Source organism: Heterocephalus glaber, unplaced genomic scaffold (genome assembly GCF_053883595.1).
Source record: "Heterocephalus glaber isolate CG9 unplaced genomic scaffold, H.glaber_assembly_v1.0 deba00001509, whole genome shotgun sequence".
Taxonomy (NCBI): Eukaryota; Metazoa; Chordata; class Mammalia; order Rodentia; family Bathyergidae; genus Heterocephalus; species Heterocephalus glaber.
In genome coordinates, this window is record NW_028258325.1 from 24,797,410 (window position 1) to 24,817,711 (window position 20,302).

The window sequence follows — 20,302 nt, forward strand, 5'->3', positions numbered from 1 at the left end:
CATGGGCCTGGAAAAGCCAAAAATAAGTATGTATAATAGGACTATGGGTAAGAAAACTATTTTCCCCTCTTTCATTTGTAAATTTAACTTCATGGAGAGAATAACATTCTCAGTAAGTGCACATTCTCAGTGTCTCATCTCACAGATGACAACATGTTTGGGTGAATTTGGGTTCATTATTGCTTTTCATGTTCTCAAGCTATCAACAGACTAGCAATTGTCTTAACTCTATGCTGGTGGTATTTCAGCAACTAATAAACAAAACTTTTTTTTTAATCTGAGAGAAAATAGAAACTGCAGATGTAAGTATCCACGGGGCAAACTAGGATTGTCCCTTAACTTACTATATTTTAAATTTACTGTCTTTTTAAATTAGAAAATGTCCTGTTGGTCAATAGTATGTCAAAAGATTACCTTTGGTCTTGACCACTGACTTTTCTATCTATAAGTAATTAAATATTTAGGAAGTTAATTCATTTCCAACCATTAATTTTCATCTCAGGTTAAGTGGTTCGTCTATTTAACTTCATTTCAAATTATCAGGACCTGCACTTAGGCATCACTTGGCAAAGATAAGTCTCAAGATTCCAGGAGTCTCAATTATTCTCTCTTGTGGAAGTGACTATTTAGGCTGCATAAAGAACATCTTTTGAAAGTGACTTTTCAACCTTCCCAGATGTGTAAAGACAAAAAGAGCTAATTATAAGATTCAGGAGATATTCTGTTATTTTGTAAAACAGTTGTCTTTTCATATAATAATTATACCTTATATTTTAAAATGATCTCTAAGTTTTATTTATTTTATTTTTAAGGATTATTCTGGAAATTTTCATCATTTGTTTTATTTACAACTGAAAAGACATCAGCTTTTTAAATTAAGTCATGCATTTATTGCTTCCTTCCAAATTTACCTTGAAGACACTAAAAATTTTTTGGATGAGTTTATGTAAAAAATATTGCTTGGTTAGTTCGGCAAGTTAGATACATGAATAGAGGCATGTATATTAATTTCAAAAGGTCACTAAAATTGCAGGTGCACAAATGCAGGTGCAATTTAATCTCTGAAGCAACCTCTGGATTGCAAGTATGATTAAAAAAATAAACGAAGGAATAGTGGAATCTTATTGAAAATTTCACCTCAAATTATATGTTTTCAAATTACATGGCAATCCAATTAAATGTATCAACAATTAAACTTGCTAAAATTTGGCTTTCATATGATCTGTTTATTTTTTTAGTAGCAAAGAAAAATGCTCTTTTAGAAGAACCAAAGTTTTAGTTTACTTTCTTTAAAATAAATATTTAATTCCTTAATATCAGCCTCTGTGTATACTTGATCAGAACAAAAGTTGATAGAATAAAGCATGATTTCTGGGTCAGTGCTTACTACGTGGAATTTATATGTAACAGATGAAAATAATTTCTCACTTGTTGCACTATTCCATAGTTCGGATTCTCTTTTTCAAATGAAAATAAAAACATATGACTTCCTGCAGGAGTGCAACTGTATAAATGGTTGACTATGCACTTTCCTTACTGATATTAAAATATACTTAAGCATAATTAGAAGATAAAATTCACAGACTTCAATATAAGAGGAAAGTCGTCTAAAACAAACTGAACAGGGCAAACATTTGAACAGGAAAAAGTAAAGTAAATCAAAAACATGAAGAAAGCAGAAAGAGCCAAGAGGTGACAGATCTCACAATATGTCCCCAAAGCAAACTTCCTGAAGGTAAGGGTAATCACAAAATGAAATCACAAAACCTCTTGTGGAAAGTAATAGAGGTGGAAATTGGAATGAAGGGGGCCAGAAGGAAAGTACCTCTGAGAACAAATAGGGAAAGAGGAGGCAGAGCTACAAACAGAAGCACAAAGTTCCACTTGCAAGATGTTTTCCTCACAAACCCAAAGCAATTTCCCTTTATGGAGCCAGAAGCTGACCTGAGTGTCCTTTCCATTTCTTCCTCAAGATATTCCTTAAAGGCCTAGGGCTAGTCCAAGAACAACAACTCACTCAATAAGGGTTTTAAGGAAAACACCAAACACAGCATCAAAACAAAAACATTAGAAAGTTGAATGAAATCTAGCACTTTCAAACAAACAAAATATCACCCCAATAATTTACTGTTGTGAGCCAGCAAGTATTTATTATAAACTTGCATTCCACCAAGAATTTTTAAAGAAATAAACAAAAAAATGAAGTAAACCAAGCAGCAGCATTACAAAATCTCAAGAAAATGATACTTCATAGCAGGGTGAACAGAAACAAAAGTGGTAAATTTGGAATGAAAGCCAAGAAATAAAAATTATTATAACAATGAAATAAAAAAGGACTTGAGAACAAAAAGAATCACATAACAAGAAAAAAATGAATAGAAATGAGGAAAATAAAGGAAAAAAAGACAAAAAGATGATAGGAAATGCAAACAGGAGGTCTAACATAAGCACAATTGTGGTACCTAGAGAAAAAAACAAAGAAAAAAATTATTTAATTATAAGCATATTTAACTTACAAATGTATGTGAGAAGATAAAATTCATGGTGACTTTCAAAAATACCCTAATAAAATCTAAAGAGCATATTATTAGGACGGACTATGCACAAGAAAAACATCTCCCTAGAATGGTCAACATTAAAACACCATAAAGAAAGGGACTTAAAGAAGAAAATCACTTTAAGAGAGAAATTAGCTTCATTTCCCTCCAGCAAAATTGAGCCACAAAAGACATGGCAGCAGAATTCATGTGATACTTAAGTTAAAAAAGGTGAACCACAATGTCATTCCAGAATAAATATCAAAAGTAGATTTGAATACTCAATAATAATTTGAGTGATATTTGAGGAAAATACTAAATAAATGTATTTTAGTTTGTGAAGAAAGAACTCAAGAAACTATTATAGGATTTATGGTAATGAATATTGGACATATTTAATAGTATACTGAAGACTAAAGCAAATGTAATTATACAAACTGCAAGTTGCATGTCTCCTATAAATTGGGGAAATGGCATATGTATAGGTTAGATTTCCTTTTGCTAGGTGTTATAGTTAACTGATTGTGTCAACTTGAGTGAGAAATGCCCAACTAAATTGGATCAGCATAGTTCTTTCTGGGTGTGACTAAAGGGATTTACTGAAAACAGAAGACCCACCATTGTGAGGCTTGTCATGGAAATTGTATAAAAGGGAAACAATGAAGAAGGGAGGCTCTCTCTGTTTCTTCAGAGGAGCCCCAGTCTTCACAGTCACCTTGAACATCACCTTCTGGCTTCCACCACAGACTCTTTGGACTTCTGTTGCAGGCCCTTCATCCTCCTGATATGGCCTTGCTTGGGACACTACAGTGAGCTCCAAGCCTTTGACTGGATCCTTCAGATCTCCAGCGTGCAGATAGAACTTTTGGATTCTTTCACATCTGACTCTGGGTGGCCACTGTAAACCAATCTTATAAATTCTTATATATTTGTATATTTTGCATTAAATCTGTTTCTGAAATAACCACTGACTAGTGAAATAACCACTAGGACAAAACACCTGACAATCACAATTTAAAGGATGAGAGATTTACTTTGGCTCATGATTTCAGAGATTTCAATCAATAGACAGCTGACTACTAAACACCAAATAATGACAGAAAAGCTTGACAGGAGAAAGCTGTTCAACTGATGTCATCCAGTGTGGTCGTTAGGGTATAGTGTCAACTTGATTGGTTTTGAGATACACCTTAGTTATGTGGACCGTACTTCTATGCCTGTCTAGGTAGGTCATGGTGGGTTACCTTGGGGTCTCTGTCTGGTCTCCACTCCCTTCCTTTCTGTAACTGTTCCCCATCTCTGCTTCTCAGCTGCATGAACTCAGCAGTTTTGTGCCAGCATGCCCTTCTGCCATGATATTTTTTTTGCTTCTGGAAGCCCATCGATTATGAAGTAAATCCCCTTAAAACATTAGCTAAATTAAACTTTTCTTTTTTAACTTGTGCGTGTTGGGTATTGTGCCCAGCAATGAGAAGCTAATACATCTAGAAAGTAGAGTACTTGGGAAGAGCATCAGAGAAGAAGGAGCTAGGAATCATATATATTTCCCAAGGTCACACACCTATGACTCACCCATACATACCTTGAGGTATGCTTTTCTAATTTGCTAGGTATCTCTCAAGCCAATCAAGGTGACAATAAAGGTTAACCATCACATACAACCCCTTGTCAAGGTGACACCTAAATATATCATCATAAATGATAATTAATTTCCTGGTACTTAAACTTCAAAATAACAAATTCATAATTCTGCCTAACATGGTGTAACTATCTTGCATATAATATAAACAGTACTAATTCCTTCCCGTGGTGCCTTAGTAATGCTAGTATTGCTCAAAAGTTATGATTCAAAATCTCTCCTAAGAGTCAAGGCAACTCATAGATGTGAACCTTGTAAAATTTAAAAGGCAAATTTTATAATTCCACGATAGAATGGCACAAGGTAATAATTCCCATTCCAAAAGGGGAAAATAGGGGACTAGAAAGAATTGGGATCAAAGCAAGATCAAAACCCAAAGAGACAAATATTGTGCCTTTTTTCTCCATCTCCAGCATCCTGATTACATGATGTTAAGATGTGATTTCCAAAAGACTCAAGTGGTCCCACCTGTATGTCTTTGCTTTGCTTTTTGGTCCCCATTGATGCTCACTTTATATCTGGCTAAAATCAGCCAGCATACCCATACTACTTACCCGAATATTGGGCTACCAGAATAATTCATCCACCACTTTTGAATTCAGCCTCACACAATGTTTTATGCCACAGAAAAAAATGTAGACAAATTCTTTGTTACAATGTAAAATGAATGGCCTGCAGCCCAATTGCCAACAGTTGCCATCTGAAACATTATGAGCACATTCTTACCAGCCTTCTTGTCTTTTGAGCTCAAACCAAAATCACTTATCAAACTGCTTATGTCCTTCTAGGCTTTCACCATTCCAATTCTCCAAACTACAATGAATTCCTACCATAACTAAGTTACAAGAGTTTCTGAACCATATGGTCAGGTATAGTCATAACTGCTTGGGCTGTGGATTTAGCTCAGTGGTTCCACCACCTGCCTTGCAAGCAAAAGGACCCGAGTTCGATCTCTAGTTCCAAAAACCCTCCCCCAAAAAACCATACAACTGCTTCAGTTCTCTGGTGTCAATTTTCTGCTTTGCAACAAGTATATGGGACAAAATATCCAACTTTTTCAGTTTAAAGAAGAAGAGGTTTATTTTGACACATGGTTTCAGAGGATTTAGTCCATGATTAGCTGGGTGTGAGGCAAAAACAATATTGATGAAACGCATGGCAGAGGAAAGCTGCACTACTCATAACATCCAGAGTGCAGTGGAAGAGTGCCAGAGAGGAAGGGGCCAAGGATGAGCTATAACCCCCAGGTTCACACCTGCATGACCCAACTCAACACACCCAGGAGTCTACTTTGCTAATCTGCTCGGCAACTCTTAAGTCAATCAAATTGGCAATCATGATAAACCATCTCAAAATAGGTACAAAAATGAAGAAACTAAAGGAGAGAAAAGGCAAGGGAAATGATTTTTATTGACAGGTAGCAATTATACATTTTATGGGGTTCAGTGTGATGTTTTGCTACATCTGTGCATTGTAAATTGATGATCTCAAGATACTTAAGCATCCATCATCTCATTTATCCTGTCTTTGAACGAACACATTAAAAAGTCTCCCTTCTAGCTTTTTTCTGGAGTATGATACAATATTAACTACATTCACCCTTACGTATGATAGAACAGTAACATTCTTTCTATCTGCTAGAATTCTCCATATCTTATCCTACTGCAGCCTCTGGTAACCACTATTCTGCTTTCTATTTTATATTCCACTTATAAATAAATTCACCTATTTTATATTACATATATAAAGGAAAGTGTGAAGCTTTTGTTTTTCTGAGCCTCATTTATTTTATTTAACATTATGAACTCAACGGACATCTAAGTTGCTACAAATTATAGGATTTCACCTTTTTATGGCTATGTAGTATTCTATTGTGTATATGTACCACATTTTCTTACAAATTCATCTACTTATTGGCACCTTTGTTACTTTCATATTTTGATTACTGCGAATAATGAAGAAATAATCATGGGAGTGCAGGTATCTTCTGTATTTACTGACTTTATTTGTAGGAAAGTAAATTTGATTATTATGCCTTCTACATTAGCTTGAATTAAAATGAAAATATTTAAAATACATGTAAATCTATATGTATTTTAAAAGTATAAAGTGAATGTTAAATATTCAAAAAAATGGAATTAAAGATGAAAATGATTGTAGTAGAAGCTGATACTCATTAATTTTTCATTGCTTAAAATCAAGAAACAAAAATATACTACATAAAACAAACCAGAGCAAGGTTATAGTTTTAAGAGTGAACCCTGTAACAAAAATATTTCCAAATATTAGAATCTTATGCTTGATTGTGGGTGCACATGCAAATATACCCACTCGTAAAACCATACAGATCAAATGACTTCAAAAACTATTAGAAAACCCAAAAATATTCTGTGCATAAATCTAAACATACATGTCATTGTCTGTAAATATAAATGTGTTCAGTTCACCTAGTAAAAAGAAACCAACTTTTACATGGCACCACAAAAGCTAATACCGCCTTTCTGTATATAAAATATTTTGGATAAAAAAATAATATTTTATATTTCATTAAAAAGACAACAGAAAAATGGACAAAGTATGCAGAAAAAACATATGAGTGGCTTATAAGCAAATAAAAAGTTGATCAATCTCTCTATAGAAACAGAAATGTAAATTAAGTACCACTAAGATCATTTTCAGCTTTTATATTGACAAAATATAGTCTGTTAAACTGGGAGATAAATTTTTTACTCTAGATTCATAAGTATAAATTAGTTGAACTTCTCTAAAGTCTACTTAAACAAAATTAACCAAAACTGTAAATACATATCAATCTCTATGAAAAAATTCTATTTTCCAAAATACATTCTATACGTACATCTGTACTATAGAAATGATGCATGAAAAGCTATTTGGTCAACAATATTTGTTAAAACAAATGTTGGAAAGTAAAATAGATATCTATAAATATAGGATGATCTAAATAAATTATGGTATTGCACCAAATAGAATACCATAAAGTTATACAAAAGAATGGGGGATTTTATCTATCTTAAAATGTAAAAGGAACACTAAGATATGTTAAGTGAATAAAGGAAGTGATAGAAGCATGAATATTAGTTTTTATAAACTATTTTATAAAAATAATACATTTCCACACTCATTATGCCTGCATAAGCACAAAGAAGACTTATGATAATTACTGCTATTAATTTTAGAGGAGGTAGCAAGAAGGTGAATAAATATAGGATGTTTCTGATGAATAAACCTTTCATTTATATGTTTTAAAAATTTATTCAATCCTTTTGAATAATCCTATTCAAAAAAGATATACAAATATAAAAAAGAGTTTGAACAAAATTAAACTAAACAAGCGCAGTTTCAGATATTCTTTTTTAAAGAACAATAAATGTAATTTTATATTGAGAACAATTCGGTTTTTTTCTAGGACACTTTTTTAAGGAATCAAAATTAGGTTCTTCTACTATTTATATAATTTGATTTTATTTCTTAACTTTTGCAAAAGTTTGACAAAAATCCATGATTGGATTATTTAGATAACACTTACTTTTTTGTTTTCTAACCCTAGGAATCTAACAGGCTACAAACTCCATGAGGGCAGCAACTTCTCTTGTCACTTTCATTGCACTTGTTGCAGACACTGCAAGAAAATCTGACAATCAAAAATTTGATAGCGTGAATTACTACAGGATTCAATGAAGTAGAGCTCTTAATATATGGGCCAAAGGAGGCAAAAAGGAATTTTTTTGTTTTTTGCATTAAGCCCTTCTTTACCTTTACTGTACTGTGTGCTTCTCCCCTTGGGCTGAATACATGGGTTTTAGTTCTTCCCAATTCTATATTCAACATATTAACACTGAAAACGACTTTCAGTGGCCCAAAAGAGTGTACCTAGCTTTCATTTATTCATTTTAAGGCTTCTGAGGAAAAAAAATGACCTGACAAATTTTTTCTACCCCAACGGGAGGAGAATTTAAGGCAAGATGGTATTATTTATAAAAGAAAAGAAGATGCAATTTTGAATGAACATCTGGCCAAAAAATATGGCCACCTAATCTCACTAAGAGGTTTGATTTGATGTTCACCCCTTAATAAAATGTAATCAATTTTTTGTGACTTTAATCTACTAACTCTAGGGGTTTTTTGGCCTTTCAAAGCAAAAGACCCTCAAAAGAACACGTCAAGATTAATATTATGTCTTTTAGTATTTTCTTCTTACTGAAACAGGTATCTTATACCTTTTTTCTTGCTTTTCTTTTGCATTAAATTTTAGAAAAATGTGTATTACTAATTTTGCAAATTGGTGAATATATATACACATAAATTTAATTAATGATATATTATTGGTTCTATTTTTGATAATTTAGCTTCAGAGAAATTTTATGTAGTAATTTCATAAAGCCATGAAAAATTGGTTTATATGAAAAATGCTAATGCATTTATGCATGACTTTTTAATAAAACTAATTTCCATTTATATGCTTTAACTATATGTCAAAGACCAGATCAATAGAAGTGTTACCCCTCCATGGTTATTCTTTGTTTAGATGCTTAAAATTTGCAACCAAACAACAAAGTGGAAAGAAAGCAAAATATTCTTACAGTTTTCAATTTGTTTTAAAATATAAACTCAAGCAATAGAAATACTGATGTCACCTAGTAGAAACAACCAATAAAGAAGAGGTACTTTACTACAAATAGGTCTTTGAAATGTTCTTAAAATTAAATTTATAAGAGACAAGAAATGTAGTATTCAATTTAGAAATTTTACATCAAAAACATCCATCATATACTTTGAGTTACCCTTAGTTCTCCCACTAAATTACTTGGTTTGTGTTTTCAAAAGTCATTTCTGTATTTGACATCCTTACATGTGTCTTAAGGTTGTCAACAGTTTTAAAGCAATAGATGTAGTTCTTTGACAAGTACGTTGTTCTTATGGGAAGCAGGAGACCTATCAGGCTGCATGGAGTGCAGCACTACTTAGGGAGGAATTCTTGTTCCTGAGTCTGTGGTGCTAGCTGTCAGCAGTCAGGGGCCTAGGTGGAGACAAGAAGAACGAGATCTGACTCTAGGCCAGACCTTTTCAAAGACAAAGGAAACAAATATTACCAAGGTTGATTGTCAGGCCAGCAGTACAGTTCATCTCAAGGTCTGCCTGCCCTTCTTTATTTTCCACCCAAAGTGGGGAAAAATGAGTAACTCTTAGAAGAAGCCTCACAGAAAGAACATCATCAGGAAATCTTTGAGATATATTTTTATAAGGTAAAGAGACAAATGTCAGGAAGCTCCAGGTGAGGAAGGGAAAGGGGAGAAGATGGCTTCGGAAGACTTGGAAAAATACAGCAAACGTGTCATGTACTGCTTTTCAAGTAGTGTGCTAGAAAAGAGAAAAATTACTGAAGTCTCTTGGGTGCAGATTTAACAAAAGTCTTCAGACTATTGATATATGCTGGAGAGACATTTGTATCACTTGCAAAAAAAAAAAAGAAAAAGAAGTTCTGGAATGGAAATTAAAAGAATTTAAAAAGCTAGCCAAAAAAATTAAGACAAACTTTTCTTTTTTGGTACGGGGGATTGAACTTGGACCTTGCACTGGTGAGGCAGGCAGTGGATCCTCAGAGCTGAATGCCCTGCCCTTAAATCAAACTTTTGACATGTAAATTTATTGTTGGGTGGCTCAGGGTTTGCAAATTTCAGGCTCTTTTTGCCCAACCCAAAGAATTGACAAGAACTACTGAAAAACAGGTAAAAACAGATTTTTATTTAAAGTAAAGAAAGAAAAGGGAAAAGATGAAGGGCAGAGGGGTGGTGGAGACAGTGGGATGAACTGTACTGCTGGCCTAACTAATCTTTAGCAAGCAAAAGTTCCATTTCAAACTGTACATCTCTCCTAAGAGATGTTATGCATTTCCTAAAACCCATTTTTCCAGCTGTGTAACATTAGTATACTGCTTGTTACAACCACTAATTGCTCCATCAACTACATAAAAGTGGTGGTTGGAATAGGAAGAGTTCTAGGAAGAAGAATAATTCTTAGTGGAGAAAAATGGAGGAAACTGTAGACAGTATGACTTTCTGTCACCAGAAATAAGAGAACAAAAGAATTAGTTTGATATTTGTCATAGAGAATGTTTGATCTAATCCCTTAAGAAAGAACATATTCAAAGTGGATGGCTAATCATATTAATGTTTTCGTAGACTTGTTAATGACTATTGAATCCAGCTGATTATAGCACATTACTTCCGAGGCCAAGGTTCAGTCCTCATGTGGGGCCAGGTAACTGTCCCTGACTTCACATCTGCACAGTATGCCCCTAACTTTGGCCAACTGTTTCCAAAATTTATGGTCTTTGTCACAAAAGAGATTAAGTGTGTACAGATAAGTGACATTGTATTCACATTGCTAGGAAAAGTTTTCAAGGCAGATGTTAGATCCATAAGGTCACTTTAAGATATAAAGGACAGCATGTATTTGGATATTGAAAAGTAAAGCAGGGATTTGTCAGCTATCTAATTGTCATTGAATATTTGAGCTAGAAATCCAATAGAATTTAAACAGTCAACAGGAGGGCTTAACATCATTTATGCAAAGTAGTACCAATTCAGGGTCTCAAATGACTGAGGGCCAAATAGTTTTTCCGCCTTTCTCTGTTACAACCTGACATTGGTGGATATAGTGATGAATTAAGTAATTCATGCTCCACCTAATGTGATAGATAGAAAAATATAGTTACAAAAGCTCATTTATCTGCCTTTTGACATACATGGGCTTATCATCCAGAGAAAATAAAAACCAAATGTGGATGGGTCTTAAATTTCTGATGATAGGACAAATTATATAAATTTAATGAAAATTAATCTTGATACTTTGTATTTTATCATAATTATTTGTTTAAATATACTATTTCACTAGACACTAATTACTTTAAGGAATCACATCACTTGTTTGTTCTTTCAATCACAGATATAACAGAATATGGTGCCCAACACACAGACACTAAGAATTTTTATGGAGATGGTATTAACAGTGAATTCTACAACAGTCCCAATTATCTATTGTATTAATTTCATTTACATAAATATCATTAACTTTTACTGTTTTAAAAGTTTGCTAATATAGCTATAGTTAGATATGTTCAATTTTAGATATGTATTATTTTTTACAATAATAGAAAAAAAATTAAAATTACATTCAATTTATATAAATTACAACAATGGAAAAATAAATCTTTAGTTTTACTTAACTATACTTTTTATCAGAAGTTAAATGGGCTTCAGTTCAGCATGCATCTCAACAGACCCATTAAGAAAAGTATTTGCTTAGTTGCTGGATTTTATGTAAGCTAAAGCAAATGAGGATAAAAAAGAAATAAACAGTAATTAAATTACACAAAAATTTCTGGATGAAATAAAACAATTCTTTACAGTTTCTAGGTAATGGCAAAAGTGTTTCTGGCAAGAAAAGCATAATTAACAGCAGTGTAAAGCTTTGCTTTACATTCTTTTGGCAATTGAGACTACTAAGTTGAAAGCTGTTAAGTAACATAATTGAGCTTCATATTAATTTGCATTTCACTTGACTGCTTTTTACTGTTTTGTAAGCATGAAACTGAGAGGTTTGGGTTCAACACCACAAATTACTGTAAAAAATAAAAATTCGCTGCCCAAGCAGCTTTGTTTTTCTACTGGGGTTGTCATGCTGTGAGCAAAAGAGGAAAAAAAAAAAAGAAAGAAAGAAAAGAAATAGAAGTGTTGATTCTTTAGAAGCATTTCAGCACCAGGTCTGCACTATCAAAAATAGTCTTCAAAAATAGTTAGAGTTATCTAGAAATTCAGCAGTTTGCAAACAAGTGCGCTAGGGAGTAGTTTTTTCACACTGAAATATTTTTGCTACACATCAGCAAGTCCTTGAGGAAAGCCTGCTGGTTCCAAAGGCCTGCAGTTTGCTGTTGAAATAGCAGAACAATAATGTTTAGCCAGTGTTAACAGGGAAGACATGATGTTACTGTTCTTTGTATTGACTACTCCATTTGACCAAAAATGCTTTGACCACTGAAATTGTAAAGCATAACTTTAGTTTGATATTTACTTTTTACTCCTTCACATTTTGCTCTGGTCATTTTCTAGAAGTTCTACCTATATATGCTACTTATTGTTTTCATAGATAATGACCATAAAATATGAAATGAAAGGCTATTGATTTCTACAAATAGCAATGCACATCGTGTAAGTGTGCAGATGTATTTATGTTTGTATGTGTATGTGTATGTCCAAGGGTGTATTTACCATTAGTTCAGTTTTGGTTAGCAGTTCCAAAGTTAAATTTAGAAACAAAGGTGATCTTGCTTTAGGTGTGCTGGTCTGGTCTCTCAATTCTCAATTCTATTAGGAACTCTGTTATTTCATGATAGCATCCTACACAGCATTAGAATACTTCAGTTTGCTTTTTGCTATGCCAATTTCCTCTCATAATTAACATAAGCTTAAATAATTATGTATTGAGACAATTAATTCATATTTCTACAATGTAACCTAAAAACTTTTAAGGTCATTTGACTTTTGATTATCTTTAGTCTGTCTTCTATCTATCTATCATCTATCTATCTGCCTATTTTATATATATATATATATATATATATATTTCATGATAGCATAGATATATAAAAAACAACTTTAATAAGCCAGAAGATAACAACCCTTTATTAAGGACTTTTGATATTGGCAGTCAACCAGATGGAAAAACACAGTTGTATAAGTATTTCCTCATCAATGAAATGAAATTATATTAGTTTAATTCATTCCCATTTCATGTTTTCTGTGTTTCAAAGCAACTTTTTAATAGGTACCCTTAAGGTTTTTCTGGAGCTCTTCTGTTAAGATCTGTTTTCCTTTTGTGTTAACTAGACATAAATTAATGAAGTAATACTGAGCAAGGTGTTGGGCTCACCCTAAAATCTTCCTAGACTATTTGAAGAGTTTTACTATAAATTTCATTGACTGCAAAATCACACAATGCACAGCTTTTAGATTTAGGAGCTGAGATACATTAATGAATGATATTGAAGGTCTCAAGTAATGGATGTATTCCAGGACTATCTAGGGCAAGTAAGATCCTGCCAGTGGGAAGAAGCTGCTGTATAGCCTCAGGTTTATCTTGAGACATACAGACAGGGAGATAAAATACATATTAATCCTTAAGGATAAATAGTTTTTGCAGTTGTACTGGATAAGCATTTGTTTTGTCAGATTGAGTTTAAAAGTGGGCAAATGGAGAGAAATCAGTGCTGAATACTTGTAATTGGAAAATGAGGGAGAGAACTAAAAGAGTACTAGATGGAATCTGTGGTGGGTTAATCCTTGTTGTCAACTTTATTAGATTGAGAAATACATTGGAAATCAGTAAAGCCTACTTCTGGAGTTCCTATGAGCGTGTTTCCAGAGATGATTAGCATGTGTGACAGCAAATCAAGGGGGAGGACCCCATACTAAATGTGAATGGTGGTACCAATCAATAAGCTTAGTGCCCAGATAAAATAAAATCAAATGAAGAAGGGAGCTTAGCAATACAGAGCACATTCTATCCCCACTGCTGTTGGGCTATAAACATCTTTCCTCTTCCACAGCCTTCTGTCATTTTTCTTCTGCTTTATCATAGGATTAAAAAAAATGGAGACACCTGATTATAAAACTGTGAGCCAAAAATTCTTTCCTTCTTCTAGTGTATTTTCTTATGTATTGTGTTACAGCAGTGGGAAGTTGACTAATACAGTGTTTGTGTCACTTTATTTATATATCCCAGTTCTGTCCTCTAATCTACATTTATGAGCCACCATCATTTGGGAGGCCATTTGTAAAGTTGATATTTTCATTCTTTTCTGACTCCATTTTGTCTCAGATTTTCCCCAAGGAACTTCAAGAATAAAAAGGTGAATACTGACATCTCCAAACTCTAATGGAAGCCAGGACCATTCATATATCCAACACCGAATTAGGAAAAATAAGAACAGGACATATTTTTGCTTAACGAGTACCCTAAGGATTATGAAGACTGTACTTTCTAGTTTTTATCAATCATTCTTCTTATTGTCTTTTTCCTGAAAGGCATTATTGTGTTAAAGTGAAATTATAAATCCTCTGATGAAGCAAAGCAGAACAGTTTTTGTGTAATCAAACCATATTCTGGGCCTGAATCCCACCATGCATCACCTGCTTTTACTTAGTGTTTCCAAAAGGCTAAATAAACATACTTGTCATAGTAAAGGAACAACATTAGCTTAGGGGTAATGTCATGGGTCACTGTTACTTCCAGAAAAAGGCAAGATTTGGAACAGAGATCCTCTGAATTCTTCTTTTGTTTTAAATGAAGCAGAACCCTAGTAGTTCCGTTTAGAAAAAGGTTAGATGACCTCTTACTTTTCCATTCAATTATGATAGGACCACAATAGATTTAAAGCTAAATGGATATTTGAAAAACTCACTAAACTTCAGTACATTTTTAAAAAATGTTTTGAAATGACCTCTTAGAAGCTATGCTGGCTTTTTCAAGATTAATTCCCCACAACAAATATGAGAATAATTTTATAATGAAAATTCAAAGATTTTTTAAAACTATTGAATTCATATTCTTTGTTTATCATGGGGTTTTCTTCTCACTGCCTATGAGCGCGTGTTTCAAGCTGAGTTTCTACCTCAAACATTTTCCTGCAAATTCTATGCTGTCATTGCGGCAATGTGTTTATGTGGCGATCCTCTTCATGAACAGCACCAGTAATAATCACCTTGTGATTATTCCTCTGTAGTCTCCTCACCATTATATTAGGATTAGGCTCTGTCAGTTGTATAACGGTGGATAAGATTTTCAGAGTACAACTTCTACATCATCTCTTAGATTGTTCACCCAGGGGATCCCAACCATCATGTTCAGGAGCTGTATAGAAAAATCCACCTAGTGAGATTGGCACAACCAACCTTCCAGTCATGTGGAGAAGCCAAGATGGAGGTGGATCCTCTGACCTCAGTAAGCTTGCAAAAGAATATGGCCTTCAACAATTTGCTGTAAGTCTGTGAGATATCCCAAGCTACAGCCAATCACATAAACCATTCCCAAATTTATGATCTGCAGATACTATAAGATAATAAATGCTTATTTTTTATTTAAAGCAACTAAATTTGTTACAGAGCAATAGATAACTAACAAATTAATGCAATCAACTTTGCCTTGTGAAAGATTTGAAGGATGATCTCTCAAGGAATTTGAAGGACATGCGATCATCCTTCTAGGATCAAGCATATCTTTGTGTAGACGCAGATATTGTTCCGATGAATGGGACATGTTGCTGAGAAGCATTGAGGGTGGGGTGATTGTCCTTGCTGTAGTAAAAGTAAAAAGTACTGTCTTAAAAAAGTATATCTCATGATTATAATTTATTTTTTAAATTAATTTTATTGGCACATTTTAGATATACAATATAATGACATTCATCATTGGAGACTTGCACCTTTACGTAATCTCACTTGGTTCTCATTTTTTCCCCATTCCTCTGTCTGCCCTTAAACCCCTCCATCCCTTCCTATTTATAAAGACTTTGTTTCTATTTTTTAATTTTCTCATATTAATTTCATTCCCTTCTTTCTTTTTCCCTACCCCTCCCACTTCCCCTTCCCCTTTGCCCCTTTTCTTCCTATTTCACATTTCTATTATAACTTTTAGTCCTTATTTTCACTTTCAGTTTCTCACACTAGAGAAACTATTTGGTATTTACACTTGTGCCCTATTTATTTCACTTAAGAGTATCACCCCAATGTGCATCCATTTAGCTATAAATGTCTCTAATTTTTCATTTTATGGCTGAGTAATACTCCATTTTAGTAAAAAAACACATTTTCTTTACCCAGTCTCCAGTTGATGGACAATTGGGCTGCTTTCAAGTTTTAGCTATTACAAATTGTGCTCCTATGAACACGAGAGTGCACATATATCACTGTGGTATGACTCTTTTAATTCTTTGAGGAAGATACTCAGAAGGGGAATAGCTAGGTCAAATGGGACTTCCAGACCTAGTTCTTTGAGGTATCTCCATATTGATTTCCTTAGTGGTTTCACCAGTCTACACTCACACCAGCAGTGAAGCACGGTTCCTCTTTCCCCACAGTCCTCCCAGCATTTGTTATTGGATGATTTCATGATAGCAGCCATTCTTTCTGGGGTGAGGTGGAATCTCAGAGTTGCTTTCATTTGCATCTCTCGAATGACCAGTGAAGTTGAACATTTTTTCATATGTTTATTTGCAATTTCTACTTCTTTGATAAATGTCTGTTCATTTCAGATACCCATTTTTGGATTGGATCTTTAAATTTGGGAGGTCTGATTTTTTTTAAGTTCTTTATAGATTCTAGATAGTAGGTCTTTGTCGAAGGAACAGCAGGTGAAAATTTTTTCCCACATTACAGGTTGTCTATTCACACTGTTAGTGGTTTCTCTTGTTGTGCAGAAGCTTCTTAATAAGAAGAGAACCCACTTGTTGATTGCTTATGCTAGTTCATGTGTGATTGAGGTTTTGTTCAGAAAATCTTTTCCTACACCAATGTCTTCAAGAGTTGCACCTAACCTCTGTTCCAGCCAGTTCAGCGTTTCATTTTAATATTTAGATCTTTAATCCATTTTGATTTTAGTTTAGTGCATGGTGAGAGATATAGGTCTAGTTTTAATCTTTGGCAAGTTGAAACCCAATTTTTCCAGCACCATTTATTAAAGAGGCTATCTTTCCTCTAGTGAGTATTTGGCTCCTTTGTCAAAGATGAGGTATATGTAAGGTTGTTTCTGCATCTTCTAATCTGTTCCACTGGTCCTCAGTTCTGTTTCTTTGCCAGTACCATGCTGTTTTTATCACAGTAGTTTTGTAGTATAGTTTCACATTGGGGATTGTGATGTCCCCTGTCATGTCTCTGTTGCCTAGAATTGCTTTTGCCATTCTAGTTCTCTTCTTGCTCTAATGAATTTTTGGAATGTTTTCTGCAGGTCTGTGAAGTATGCTGCTGGAATTTGAATGTAGACTGCATTGAGTCTATATACCAGTTTTGGAAGTATGGCCATTTTCACTATGTTGATCCTTCCTACACAGGACTAAGGGATGTCTTTCCATTTTCTGATATCATGTTCAATCTCTCTTTTCAGAGTGCTGTAGTTTTCAGAGAAGAGGTCTTTCATTTCTTTTGTTAGGCTGATTCCTAGGTATTTCAGTTTTTTGGGTGCTATTGTGAAAGGAATTATTTGCCCTATTTCTCTCTCAGTGAGTCTGTTGTTCGTGTAGAGGAAAGCTATTGATTTTTGTGTGTTGACCTTGTATCCAGCTACTTTCCTGAATTTGTTTATTAAGTCTAGAAGACATTTGGTGGAGTTCTTGGGGTCTTCTATACAGAGTATTATGTCATCTGCAAATGATGGCAATTTGATTTCTTCATTTTCTAACTTTATGCCTTGTATTTCTTTCTCTTATCTAATTACCATAGCTAATGTTTCCAAAACTATATTGAATTGGAGTAGTAATAGTGGATGTGCTTGTCTTGTTCCTGATTTTAGTGTGAAGTATTTCAGTTTTTGACCAATTAGTATGATATTGGCTGTTGGTTTTTCATAGATGACTTTTATCAGATTGAGGTAGAGACCATCTATTCCAATTTTTGTAGGATTTTTATCACAAATGCATGTTGGATTTTGTTAAATGCTTTTTCTGCATCTTTTGAGATGATCATATGGTTTTTGTCCTTGGCTCTGTTGATATTACATCTATTGATTTGTGTAAGTAGAACCAACCCTGCATCCCTGGGATGAATCCCACTTGGTCAAGGTGAATGATCTTCTTGATGATAGTCTGCATTCGGTTTGCCAGTATCTTATTAAGGATTTTTGCATCTATGTTCATTAATGAGATTGGCCTATGGTTCTCTTTTTCGGTTGGGTCTTTCTCTGCTTTGGGGATCAAGGTGATGCTTGCTTCCAGGAATTAATTCAGGAGTGTTGCTTCCCTTTCAATTTCATTGAAGAGTATAAACAGTAGCAGCAGTAGTTCCTCTTTAAATGTCTTGTAGAATTTGGCAGTGAAGCCATCAGGACCGGGGTTTTTCTTAGTTGGTAGGTTTTTAATTATGTTTTCAATTTCACTGATGGTAAGGGGGTGTTTAGAATTTTTAAGTCTTCCTCATTCAACTTTGGTAATCATAGTTATCTAGGAATCTGTCCATTTCTTCTGTATTTTACACCTTATTGACGTATAGGTTCTCAAAGTAGGTAGTGATGATCCTCTGGATTTCTGCTGGGTCCATTGTAATTTTGTGCTTTTCATTCCCAATTGCGTGGATTTGGGCCTTTTCTTTCCCTTTTCTGATAAGGATGACTAAGGGCTTGTCAACTTTGTTTATTCTTTCAAAGAACCAACTCTTGGCTTCATTGATTTTTTGTATCATTCTCTTAGTCTCCATTGCATTGATTTCTGCTCTGGTCTTTAAAATTTCCTCCCTTATAAGAGTTTTGGCTTTATTCTGCTCTTCTATTGCTAGAAGCTTGAAGTTCAGCATCAGGTTGTTTAATTGGGGTCACTGTGTTTTCCTAACATAAGTATTCACTGCTACGAATTTACCTCATAACACTGCTTTCATTGTGTCCCATAGATTCCGATACGTTGTATTATCATTGTCATTTAATTGTAGAAATTTTGTGATTTCTTCTTTAATTTCCTCTATGACTCATTGGTTATTCAGAAGTGTGTTGTCCAATTTCCACGTGTTTATGAAATTCTTGCAGTTTCTTTTCCTGTTGCTCTCCAATTTCATCACACTATGGTCTGAGAATATACAGGGGATAACTTCAATCCTTTGTACTTACTTAAACATGATCTATGAGTGAGTATGTGAACTATTTTGGAGAATGACCCATGTGCAGCTGAAAAGAATGTGTATTCTTATTTTGTGTTGTGGAATATTCTGCCAACATCTGTTAAGTTCATTTGTTCAAGAGTTTGACTGAGTTCTATTATTTTGTTGCTTATTTTTTGTCTAGTTGATCTATCTATTTGTGAGAGTGGGGTATTAAGGTCCCCCACTACTGTTGTATTATTGCTTATATGATTTTTCATGTCCCTTAGTGTTTGTTTTATATAGTTGGGTGCACTAGTGTTTGGTGCCTAGATATTTATGATTGTCATCTCTTCCTCTTGGATTGTTCCCTGTACAAAAATGTAGTGTCCTTCTTTGTCTCTTAATCAGTGTTGGTTTGAAATCCACTTGATCTGCAAAGAGGATAGCTACTCCTGCTTTTTTTCAGGTCCCTGTCACATGGAGTATTGTCTTCCACCCTTTAACTTTCAGTCTATGAGTTTCTTTTTTTTTTTTTTTGGTACCAGGAATCGAACTCAGGACCTTATGCTTGCGAGGCAGGAGCCAGAACCACTGAGCTAAATCCCCGGCCCTATGAGTTTCTTTTTGAATTAAGTGTGTTTCCTTTTTGCAGCATATTGTGGGATCTTGCTTCTTGACCGATTCTGCCTGTCTATTTCTTTTGATTGCTGAATTGAGAACATTAACATGAATGGTTATAACTGATAATTATTGATGTATCATTGTCATGACTTTTTCTTTTTGTTGGATTCTGCCTCTTTTAGTGTAATTTCTTGTTGTGCCCTCTGGATTCATTCTGCTGGGCTTCCTGGGGTTGGGATCTTCATTGACTTTTCCTAGGATTAAGTCTAAAATTTTTGGAGTGCTGGTTTGCTATTCACAAAGTTCCTAAGGTGCTCTTTGTCATGAAAGTATCTTATTTCTCCATTGATTTTGAAAGATAGTTTTGCAGGGTATATCAATCTGGGTTGAAGGCTGTTTTCCTTTAGGACTTGAAATATGGTCACTCCAAACTCTTCTTTCCTTGAGAGTTTGCATTGAGAAGTCTGCTGTGATTCTGATGTGCTTTCCTTTGTATGTGATTTGTTTCTTTTCTCTAACTGCCTGTAGAATTTTATTCTTCTGTTAGTTTTCTGGAATCTTAATGTTTATATGGCTATGTGTAAATTTTTTTTGATCAAGGCTAGTTGGAGTTGTGTATGCCTCACTTATATGTATGTCAAGTTCTTTTC